General features: G+C 46.2%; 1 protein-coding gene across 3 annotated transcripts in view; it reads left to right on the forward strand.

Annotated features, from left to right (window-relative positions):
* Nucleotides 1-12,342, forward strand: part of LOC137564135 (xylosyl- and glucuronyltransferase LARGE1) — a 670,081-nt gene that overhangs the window by 159,530 nt on the left and 498,209 nt on the right. The window lies entirely within an intron of this gene.

The following is a 12,342-nucleotide window of genomic DNA, read 5'->3' on the forward strand; positions in this document are numbered from 1 at the left end:
ATATTTGCCATGATGAATTCCTTTACAAGCGAGCAGGAGATAGATGCAGCGGGAGATATACGGCCTGACCGGGAATGACATTCGATACAAGATCTCTAAACTGCCTGATATTGTCTCATTCTTTTTATGACCACTTGTTAATATTTCAGTGACTTCCATCTTCTGGGCCGTTTGTCACTCAATGCTGACACGTTTTATGTATGATACTTTCCTACAGTGCATCGCATTTCAGCCGAAGCATATTTTATCCTTGTAACTGTGTGCGCACGGCACAGAGATTTATAACCTGTGGAGGAAAAGACAATGATTGGCAACAGCCAATCAAAACTGAGGATCGCGGTTTCTAGGGTCAGTCACAGATTTTAAAGGATTGTCATTAGAGTGTAACTCCAGTCACAGAAAAAGGTACCACAATGCTCTTAGTGTGGTTCGACTAACGTCAAATAACCTTTTATGAAATGTAATTCTTTTTATTAGATTCTTCATTCACTTATCCTGCTGTGATCTCTGACTCTCACAACTCTTTCCATAGCTTATAAATGAGCAGTTCAGTGGAATGTGAGCTTGCATCACTTCCTGTGAACCATTTAGCAATGCTGGCATGGGTAGCCCAACACAGCAACTGGAGGAGGGAATTTTATAATCCAATAAAGGGTTTAAGCAGAGGTGGACTGCACCCTACAGTCTTCTAGATACTTCTTAAGAAGCCTCCCTTTGCCCACTCTTCAGGCCGGGTGGACATCTAAGCAGGTCGATGATCGCGAGGCAGAGGAGCCTACTGTGCAATTACCGCACCACAGAAAGCAGCATTCATATAACCCTGCATCACTGCACTACCGTCATGCACATTCGCTGCATCACCCATTGACTTGCATTGCTGTATGATACGTGCAGTAGGCACGGTTTATGCCGTAACTTTGTGATGGCATTGGGGTATGTTGGATACTTGCGTCACATCACATTGAACTGACTATGCAAATCTCCTTAGACTTGCATGACCCTTGCAATGAGCTGCGGCTGTGAAGACTACCGCGATGCAATCCAACACGTCAAGTGTGCAGGGGGCCTTATAGATTCTACATGATGTTGGAAACATTCCACAATTTCTGTACATTTGTCTGCTACAATTTCCTAATTCTGCCACATCCCAAACCACTATCAGCCTGGACTGCTGACACAAGGCAGATTGGCTCCATGGATTCATGCAGCTGACATGAAATTCTGATCCCACCTTGTCAGAATTGTGCATCGGCATTGTTCATGATTCATCACATTCATCAGACCAAGCCACATTTTCCCAGCAATCAACTTGTCAAGTTTTGCTTTACGTGTGCCCACTGCGGCCTTACCTTTCTGTTCTAAACTGAGAGGTGTTGAATTTAATGTGGTGTGATGTATTGTGCATTTGAAGATGCATTTCTGTTGACTCTGCTGGTAAAGAGTGGCTATCTGAGCTACCATAGCCTTTCTGTCTGCTCAAATCTGTCTGACCATTCTCTCGTGAAAGCTTTTATTAATAACATTCTTTAGGACTATTTCCATCAACAACTTATTGCGATCTTCATATGACACTGTAGATGATTCACTAATACACCCGATGTGAATAGGCTCACCAAATTCAAGGAGCAACCGTATATGTAGGTCAGCATACACTCTGGAACACTAGGCTGGTCCACACCTCGCTGGCACAGTCTGCAACAGCAGCAATGGACCTCGGTTAAGAAATCCTGTTCATATCTTATACCAGATACTCTTGTGACAGTCGCCTCAAATCAGAAGAGCATCACATAGTGTAAAATCGTACAGTATTTATTAATTATAAAACAGGTGTGCACTCATGCTCTCCATAAAAAAAGACATCCGCATAGAGTTTTAAAGAGGGGCTCTCCAATATGGTGGGCACTGACTGGCTCAGCTTGCAGGGTGTCTACGCGCTATTCCTCCAGGGCACAGCTGGGTGCACTCCACCGCATCCTTCCTCTTGTTACAAGCTCTTACTCCACATCCAGACCCACCCAACATGGTTCATCATAAATAACTCAGGAGCTTATGATGGTATGTGGTTACTGGCCACTTTTTTTTTGGGGGGAGGGGGGGGTTGCATCTGCAGGGGGGCCCAGGATGGTCATGTTTGCTGGGGGCCCTGGGCGAGTGTTGTTACGCCCCTGCACCAGGGTATCTTATAATGCGAAGAAGCATGCTAACTGGCATTGCCAACCTACTTGTGGGATTAAGGCTTGAAAATGATAGAAATAAGAAAAAGCAACACCCTAACACACATGGCATACATTTTAACACAAAATGGGGAATTTTTTCACACCATCAATTCAAGCATCAATATTGGAATTACATCAGCTGGGAAAAAAATTGTGTTTCAGAGCAACAGTTTAAAGCTTGAGGTGTGAGAAGGTGAAAATTATACACTAGTATGCAGGGCCAGATTTGTACTCTTTACCGCCCAAGGCCACTGTCACCAGCCGCCCCCCTTCGGTATAGGTAGCGAGATGACCCCTTCCCTCCAGTATAGGTAGCCAGATGACTCCTTTTCCCACTTCCTCCCTTTCAGTATAGGTAGCCAGCTGGCCTTCACACCACAGCAGCCATCAATGTCACTCATTTCTCTGCTCATCTCCAGTGCAGAAGCTATCTCTTCCTCTCCATCTCAAATGCTGCCCAAGTCCATAGCTGCTGGCCACAATGCAAACGTGCACAGAGAGCTAGGTGGCTGCTGCACAAGCCGCTGGCAGCAGAGTACTGCGGTCAGGTGTTGGCCTGATCTCCCTGCATTGCAGCATTTGCAATCTTGCACAAGTTTAGCCTGCTGCTTTGCTGCCCTTGCTCCTGAGGTGCCCTAGGCCATGGCCTAGGTGGCCTTGCCCTAAATCCGGCCCTGCTCGTATGCCTTTTTTTCTTACATTTTTCCCCATTTTACAATTTTAGCAAAATTTTGCTTTAATGTTTCATTACAGTTCCAGCATGCTTCTCTTCTACTGATCTACCAACATCCACATCTCCAGAGAAAGCCTACATTGAAGTTTTCTCTGAGGCTCATAGACGTTAAAATCTGTGAACATCCTGGGAGGAAACGAGCCATGGAAGCTAGTTTCTTACTGACCAAAATTATTGCATATATGTTTACCTCCTGGCTATAACTGATAGCATGTGGCAGGTGACTGAGCCTATCTAAATCAACTGTAAGCAAGAGCTTTGGCCCCTGACTTGTTTCACTTAATGCCCTAGGCAAAGGCCTACATAGCATATCTATATCCCATGCCCGATTACTGCTCTTTCTGAAATAGCCTCTCCTGGCACTATACAGCTTCTGGGCACAAAATAATCACTATGATCTGTCACAGATCCTTCGCCATGGAGGAATGCAGAGAAGGTATATTACAGGAAAGGCAAAGTAATATTCAATGAGTTTGAGCTTCAATGCAGAGCTTAATATTTAACAATATAGAATTCAACCCTGTTTGCATTGCAACGGTGAGAGCCTTGAAATATTCAGTCAGTGCTGGATTCTCCTGAAAATCCAAGTGTACTCTGCAAACTATGTCTCATGGCTATTCCTGGCTCCAGGAAGAGCTGCAGGGATGTAATTACTAATCATGGGGCTGACCAGGGAGACTTCGATTGGACCCCCTCACCTTGAAAGACTCCTTCCATGATTTCACCCAGGATGGCAGAACAAGTGCAGCCATCATTCCCTTTCTCCCTGTAATTTGGGTGGCCACCATTCATTATATAATTAGTGTTGACCCCTCCCCCCCACCCTCTTTCTCCCCATAACGTGGATGGCCACCATGTTTTTTATAACTAGTGCACCCACCTTGACTTGTTGCCCCCATCCAATTTCTCCCCATAACATGGGCGGTCCCCATTCTTCCTATAACTAGTGCAGCCACTTTGACTCACCCCCTTCCATACCCCCACAATGGAAAATGTAGTTCTTGATTGATTGAGTGAAAGGTTGCTATGCAGGAATAGTTTTCTGTCCAACCACAATATCTCCCCCTATGCTGCTATTGCGATATTGCGATTGGGGGCGATATTGTAGCTGGGGACGTGAAGAATCATTTGCGTTCCCAGCCTGTCGGCTCCTGACGGTGAAACCGGAAGTAGCCGCCGGCGGGGACAGGAGGATCGGAGAGACACGGCGAGGGCACAGATCAGCTGCAGGGGGCTGAGGGAAGCCCCAGGTGAGTAAAACTCATTTTTTTTTTTTTTTTAGACTGAAGGTTCACTTTAACACACACACGTGACACACAGATTAATTCAATTTCGGGGAAAAGATCATAAATGTTGAAGAAATTAGTTGGACAGAAAACCATTCCTGCATAGCACCCTTTCACTCACTCAATCAATCAAAAACTACATTTTCCATTGTGGGGGTATGGAAGGGGGTGAGTCAAAGTGGCTGCACTAGTTGTAGGAAGAATGGGGACCGCCTATGTTATGGGGAGAAATTGGATGGGGCAACAAGTCAAGGTGGGTGCACTAGTTATAAAAAACAGGGCACCGGAAAGCTGCAGGGTGCTGAGGTAAGCCCCAGGTGAGTAAAACTCATTTTTTTTTTTTAGACTTAAGTGCCTCTTTAAGTCTAACAATTTCTTCAAAACGTCCAATCAACCAAAACATTGGATTGGATTAGTGCACAGGTGTCGAACTCCAGGCCTGGAGGGCCAGATCCATGCCAGTGTTTAGGATGTACTAAGTAAGAGTCAGTGCACACCAAAAACCTCTAGCAGATCCGCAAACCGCTAGAGGTTTTTGAAGCAGATTTTCAGAGTGATTCTAGGCTTGTTTAGAGAGATTTTCTAAACATACCGAGCGTTTTTTGGAGCGTTTTTGTGTAGCAGATGTCATATTTTGTTACAGTAAAGCTGTTACTGAACAGCTTTACTGTAACAAAAACGCTTGGAAAACCGCTCTGATCTAGCGTTTTTCAGAGCAGTTTTCCACTTTCCTATACTTACCATTGAGGCAGAAATGCCTCAGAAATTTAAAAAATGCTGCAGGACAGGAGTTTGCTTTCGGGAGAAAAACGAACCGCTCTGGTGTGCAACATGGGGGGTGCACCATCCCATTCACTTTCATTAGCCAAGCGGGTATCCCCCTGCAAGCTTTTAAAAAAAAAACAGAGCCGCTCTGGTGTACACCAGCCCAAAGAGAGGAATATGTTCTACCTTATGGACCACACATTTCCCGATTCAGACCCATCAATTAATTAGAGCTGTGTCCAAAATGTGCGAGGACCTCGGCCTTCGTTGGACCAGTTAGACATCCCTGGATTAGTGCTATTGAATAAAAATAATAAAGACATTTGTAACCTGTATGGCCACCTTAACCACACTGCATTAAATACAGATGTTAAAACCTCTGGAGACTTGGACCAAATAACAGTTAACATTGTGGTAACCTTCATGAAATTATTATTTAGAACTTTAACAAAAAAACAACCATGTTGACAACAACAGACATGCATTTAGCATTTGTTTTGTGCTTGCCTGGCCTTTCAGCAGACCAACCTCTCCCGCCATTAGAGGCCACAGCTTTCTATATTAGTAATGTTATGTCTACAGTAGGAAAAAAACTTACTTAAATTGCAGGAACATTGTGTCTGACACTGTCCTCTCGCACAGTAAAGCCCAGAATCCATCACCGCTATTGTCCCAAGTCACCGTTCTCATCACTACGCCGTGTGCCTGGCGGTGCGGCACGGGGTACACAGTAACTTCATCTTTAAGTGAAAGTGTAATAAGGAAATTGAATAAGAGAGAGGGCACGTTCGGAGATAATTGATCCCCAGGGGTTAGCGTTAAAGAAAAGATAAGTGGTTGATGCTCTAATAATTGTGATATGACAGCATGTCAAAGGAGCTGAGGCTGCTCTGGTGGATGCAGTGACATAATGTAAATTCAAGGTGCTTATCTTTTTATCAAAAGTGATAAAGATGGTGACGGTGGGGGGGAGGAGGGGGGAGTTTAATACATATGCACCAGTTCATTAAGATTAAGAGGAACTGTAGTGAAAATAACGTAATTAATAATACCATATATTCCGGCGTATAAGACGACTGGGTGTATAAGACGACCCCCAACTTTTCCAGTTAAAATATACATTTTAGGATATATTTGCCCTATAAGACTACCCCTTTTGACTCTTGGACATTTGTATACTGTACTGTATGTGCTGGTACAGATACTGGAGCTGTACTGTATGTGGTACCCAGTATACAACCAGCCAATTACGGCAAGCGATGTACCTTACCGGCTATTGGCTGCTTGTTGTATACAAAGCTTGCTTGGATTGGTCAGCTATCCCTGTCTCCAAGGCTATCAGAGTGGTAGTGCAAACACGCCTTTTTCACCGGTCTGGCCCACTCTTGTATACTATTACCTCCTTCTCTGCCTCTTAGATCTCGCACATGCGTGAGTGCGCCGCTTCACTGCAGTCCCCAGGAGTGAGATCTGAGAGGCAGAGAAGGAGGTACGGTAATAGGATACAAGGTCAGGCCAGACAGGTGAAAGAGGCGTGTTTTTCTGGACACAGCGCCGCTCAGACGCCGCTCTATCTCTCTTTTCCATACACCGGTCATCCCGGGCGCCTGCAGCTTGCTCCACCCTTCACTTTCATCTTCCCAGTGAGGTACCCCCTCACCTCGTCATCGGCACTGCGTTAAGTCACTTCTTTCCAGGAATCCTGGTGAGTGGATTTTCTTCTACCACACTTGTACAGCACCGCCCTTGCTGCTTTCCTACGGTCGCCGCATAGGGTGAGTATGCGGCAGCGGACGTTTTTACTTCCCCCACCATATACGGCAACCGCAGATTCTCCAGTCTGGCTCAGAAGTTTCAGCACCCGCCCTATAAAATGACCCCCGACTTTGGAGAAGATGTTGCTGGGTTAAAAAATAGTCTTATACACCAGAATATGCAGTATTTTTTAATTTATTTTTAATCATTTATTTATAATTGACAATCAGTCTTTGGCCATTGTAAATTTTCTTCTCTACCAGATTTACATTCTGAAATTTATCACAGGTGGCGACATCTTTAGTCCTGCCACGTGAGCTCTGCAGAATGTTCATTACTGAAAGTTCTACTGCTTGGCTTGGCAGTTGGAAACAGCTGTTATTTCTCATAATGCAAACAAGGTTTACAGACAGAAAACTGTTAGGGCCATGGTCCTGACATCACACCGTGGGAGTGGTATCAGAATCAGAATCATCTTTATTCGCCAAGTGCAACAGCTGCCACACTTGGAAATATTTTTGGTACACATGGCAAATTCCATAGTGCAAAAAAACTCCAACACATAACATATGACGGCAAGTGGCGTTACAACTTCGTTGTAACGTGTACTGTAGTGGAAATCAATGCAGCCATTGTCCAATCATCACGTTGCTTTGCATGATGGGGCGTAGCAATAGCCATAGCAGCCATAGCAACTGCTGTGGGACCCTGGAGCAGAGGGGGCACAAGTTGTATTTGATGTGTTCACTATTAACTTTACTTTGTTTCTCCACCCTCTGACTTTGTCTCTGAGCCCAAAAACTATACACAGTGTACATGGCACGGGAATGTAAAATGCCTAATTTACTGATATCCATAGGGTAGGGGCAGGTGGGGCTGCTCAAGAGTGCCTAGTTCTCAGGGCCTCATAAAATTTTGCTATCGGGTCCCATACTTTCTAGCTTGTAGCTTGTGTCATTAGGCAACGCGCTTGGTGTACCGTTACTCCTGCTGCATTGCAAAACATAATGAGGTTGTATGTATGTTTGTTTGTGGGTTTTGTGCCATGCAATTTCTGGTAATTTTTGGTGCAATTTTTTGTGTGTCTTTATATACATTTGCACTTGCGTTACTTCGCGTAATTACCTTCTGTGTCAGGGAAATGGATAGGTTTTGAAATTATGGGCAAATTACACTGAAAAATCGCACAGCGTTTGTATGCATTTTTTCTCCTTGCATTCCTTGTAGACCTAAAACATACGTGTAAATGCCCCCACAATACAGCAAGCAGTGCGTTTGCGATTAGACAAGAATTGCACCACATTAGTGGAAACAGAATAATGTGATTTACCTAACACATAAAGAGCTTGATTCACAAAACGGTGCTAACTGTTAGCACACTGTGAAAAGTGCTTCGCGCAAATTTTTCGTGCGTTAACGCTCAAATCTGCGTTATCGCAAATCACGCTCGAAAAATTTGCATTAATGCACGAATGCAAATTTTTGCATGCGATAACCGGTTTTCGTGCGAAACCCGTTTTTTCGCGCGAAAACCCTCTAAAAGGCACGCAAAGCCGTGCTAACAGTTAGCACCGTTTTGTGAATCAAGCCCAAAATGTTCTTGCAATCAATAAACATATGTGTTTCTGAAATTGGCCTCAATTCATTAAGCTTATCTCCTGTCTTTAACCACTTGATGACTCAGCCTGTACCCCCCCTTAACCTCCTTAGCGGTATGGACGAGTATATACGCCCATTACCGCCGGAGGTCGCCGCTCAGGCCCTGCTGGGCCGATTTTTACCAAATAAAAAGCAGCACACGCAGCCGGCACTTTGCCAGCCACGTGTGCTGCCTGATCGCCACCGCTCTACGGCGATCCGCTGCGAGCAGCGGCGAAAGAGGGTCCCCCCAGCCGCCCGAGCCCTGCGCAGCCGGAACAAATAGTTCCGGCCAGCGCTAAGGGCTGGATCGGAGGCGGCTGACGTCCATGACGTCACTCCGCTCGTCGCTATGGCGACGAGGTAAGCAAAACAAGGGAGGCTGCTCATTGCGGCCTCCCTTGTTAATTCTGATCGCCGGAGGCGATCGGAATTATGCTTCAGGAGCGCCCTCTAGTGGGCTTTCATGCAGCCAACTTTCAGTTGGCTGCATGAAATAGTTTTTTTTTATAAAAAAAAAAACCTCCCGCAGCCTCCCTGGCGATTTTAATAGAACGCCAGGGAGGTTAAGGACCAGCGCTGATTTAGCTGCTCTGTGCTGGGTGGGCTCTACAGCCCCCAGCACAGATCAAACACCAGGCAGAGCGACCAGATCGCCCCCCTTTTTTCCCCACTAGGGGGATGATGTGCTGGGGGGGTCTGATCGCTCCTGCCTGCGTGTGGCTGGCGGGGGGGGGGGGGCACCTCAGGATTCCCCCTCTCCTCCCTCCCTTCCCCGGAGATCGGAGGCTGCACAGGAACGAATCTGTCCTGTGCAGCCTCTAACAGGCTCCTGCCTGTCATGTGAAAGCGATCCCCGGCCACTGATTCGCCGGGGATCGCTGATCTAGTACAAAGCTGCTACTGTTAGCAGCGTTGTACAAATGTAAAACAAAGCGGATTATTTCCGCTTGTGTTTACATTTAGCCTGCGAGCCGCGATAGGCGTCCCGCAGGCTATTCACGGAGCCCCCCGCCGTGAATTGACAGGAAGCGCGGCTGTTTCCTGATTAATTAGCCTGCAGCCAGCGACGCAGATCTGCATCGCTGGTCCTGCAGCTGCCACTTTGCTGACGCGCATTATGAGTGCGCGGTCGGCAAGTGGTTAAAGGGATACTTAAAGAGACACTGAAGCGAGACTAAATCTCGCTTCAGCTCTCATATATAGCAGGGGCACGTGTGCTGCAGCCCTGCCTCCAGTCGCGTCTATCAGACGCGCATCGCCGCCTCTCCCCCGCCCCTCTCAGTGAAGGAAGACTGAGAGGGGCGGGGGAGAGGCGGAGATACGCGCTGACAGACGCGCGTGGGGCAGGGCTGCGGCGGTTAGCCCTGCCCCAACCAGGAAGCGCTCCCCCGCATTACGGAGGGGGTTTGGGGGGACAGGGACCCCCGTTAAGCTGCGGGATAGCGGCGTTTTAGCAGGGGCACACGTGCCCCTGCTATATATGAGGTCTGAAGCGAGATCTATTCTCGCTTCAGACTCTCTTTAAGGCAAAAAAAAAATGACATTTACTCACCTGGGGCATCCCTCAGCCCCCCGAAGCTGGATGGTGCCCTCGCAGCCCCGCTCCGATCGTCCTGTCCCCGCCGGCGGCTACTTCCGGTTCGGCGACAGCCGCCGACAGGCTGGGAACGCGGCTGATTTTCCGCGTTCCCAGCCGCTGCTATCACCCTCTATGCTGCTATAGCGTATATATATACTATAGCAGCATAGAGGGTGATAGCAGCGGCTGGGAACGCGGCGGCTGGGAACGCGGAAAATCAGCTGCGTTCCCAGCCTGTCGGCGGCTGTCGCCGAACTGGAAGTAGCCGCCGGCGGGGACAGGAGGATCGGAGCCAGGCTGCGAGGGCACCATACAGCTTCGGGGGGCTGAGGGATGCCCCAGGTGAGTAAATGTCATTTTTTTTTTTTTTATCTTAAGTATCCCTTTAAGAACGTTTCTAGAGTTATTACCATGGTGATGAGGCATGTAGTATTCAGGAAACATTTTACCTCGAGCAAACCTATAGTTAATTCTTCAATCCTTAAAATAACTCCAGAATTCTGAAAATAACTACAGAGGAGAAAACTTAACTACAGAGGAGGTAACTTACGGTAACTACATAGGAGGGAACTTAACCCTCCTGGCGGTCTATTAGAAACCGCCAGGGGGCAGCACAGCACTATTTAAAAAAATGTTTTTTTAAATCATATGATCACATTTTATATCATATTTTTAAATCATCTGTACAGCGGCATCCACCCGCCCGCTTTGATAGCCTCCGGCGATCTTTGATCAGGAAATCCCGTTCAAAGAACGGGATTTCCTGAAGGTCTTCCCCCGGCGCCATGGCGGGATGACGTCACCGACGTCATGGACGTCGTGACGTCTAAGGGAGTCCCGATCCACCCCTCAGCACTGCCTGGCACTGATTGGCCAGGCAGCGCACGGGGTCGGGGGGGGCGGCACGGCGCGGCGATCAGCGGCGATAGGAATGCACACGCAGCTAGCAAAGTGCTAGCTGCGTGTTGCAAATAAAAAATGCTGCAAATGGCCCAGCAGGTCCTGAGAAACCCTCCTGAGCGGCATAGCCCGAGCTCAGCTCGGGCTTACCGCCAGGAAGGTTAAGGAATGAAGAGGTAAGATAACTCTCTCACTGTGTGGAGGTAAGTTTTCTCTTGCTTTATTATCTCCAGCATGATCTTAGTGAATTGAGGCCATTGTGTTGAATCGCAAGTAGCGCCAATAAGAGTAGCATCGACTTTATTGTCCGCATTTCATTTGCAGTAGAATAATGTTCTATTTGCATGTCAATAAGTACTGTGTTCTGTGCTTCAATAGAGCTTGATTTGCATGTGAATAATGTTATAATCTCAATTTCCCAACCACCCATAAAAATCAGGGAGAAAAAAATATTTGCATGCATTTTTAATGCATATTTGTATGCATACCTGTTTCACTGCTCCAAGGACATAGTGTTGGGATGCCTAAGGAGTAGATGATTATTCCCAACTCAGTTTATCTCACTTTATTATCCAGCATAGCAGTTATGCCATTTTGGTAATGTTTCAAAGCATAAAGTCAGCAAAGAAAGAATAACAGTATTCAAAAATGAATTGCAATAAATGTAATTAATAAGTACATATTACTAGCAGAATTTTGTTTTTTTGTTTTTTGAATCCATATTTATTTAAAGTGACAGTATTAAGAACAACAACAAAAAAAGTGTCTGAAAGGGTTAATAGGTTTAGTTTCATTTCCTCTTGCAGACTTATTAATCAATACAGCCCTGAGCTCTCTAGGTTGAAATATTGCTCTTTTTTGAATGAAGGGCATATAAGGCTTAAGACAACTTCTTCATGCAAGGCACCAAGATAGAAAGCTGTGCCGTAGCTGCACAATCTTGCAGTGCGGTGCTTAGAAAAAGAACTGGATGTTACATTATAATGTAAAATGGCTGCTTCCCATATGCTGATTGTGACCATTAAGATCTTTTTCACATATGACATTACTTTGGGCAAAAGACAGGCCAGATAAACTTAAAGCCCCTTCCCCATATCCGTGTTTCAGATGTGATTTTGGTAACACAATACAACGTGATCGGCATAGACTGCATTGTCTCCATCCATTCTATGAGTATGACGTTTTACGAAACAGCGGTGAGCGGATTCTTGTCTTTTTACCTTTCTGTGCCTGGCATCCTCGTATCCTGCTCTTGGTGCCTGGAGTTAGTTGAATCAGATATCATTTCCATTACGTCCCCATCCATGCATTACAATTCACAGCGAAATCACAACGCATGTTTACGTACAAAAATATCCAAACGTATGTCGATTTCCTTTCAATATAATCGGAAAGAGCCACATAGAAACGCAATGGCACTTGTGATTCCTGGTACACGCAAGCCTTACCCCCCCCATTTAAGATAAT

Source organism: Hyperolius riggenbachi, chromosome 3 (genome assembly GCF_040937935.1).
Source record: "Hyperolius riggenbachi isolate aHypRig1 chromosome 3, aHypRig1.pri, whole genome shotgun sequence".
Classification (NCBI taxonomy): domain Eukaryota; kingdom Metazoa; phylum Chordata; class Amphibia; order Anura; family Hyperoliidae; genus Hyperolius; species Hyperolius riggenbachi.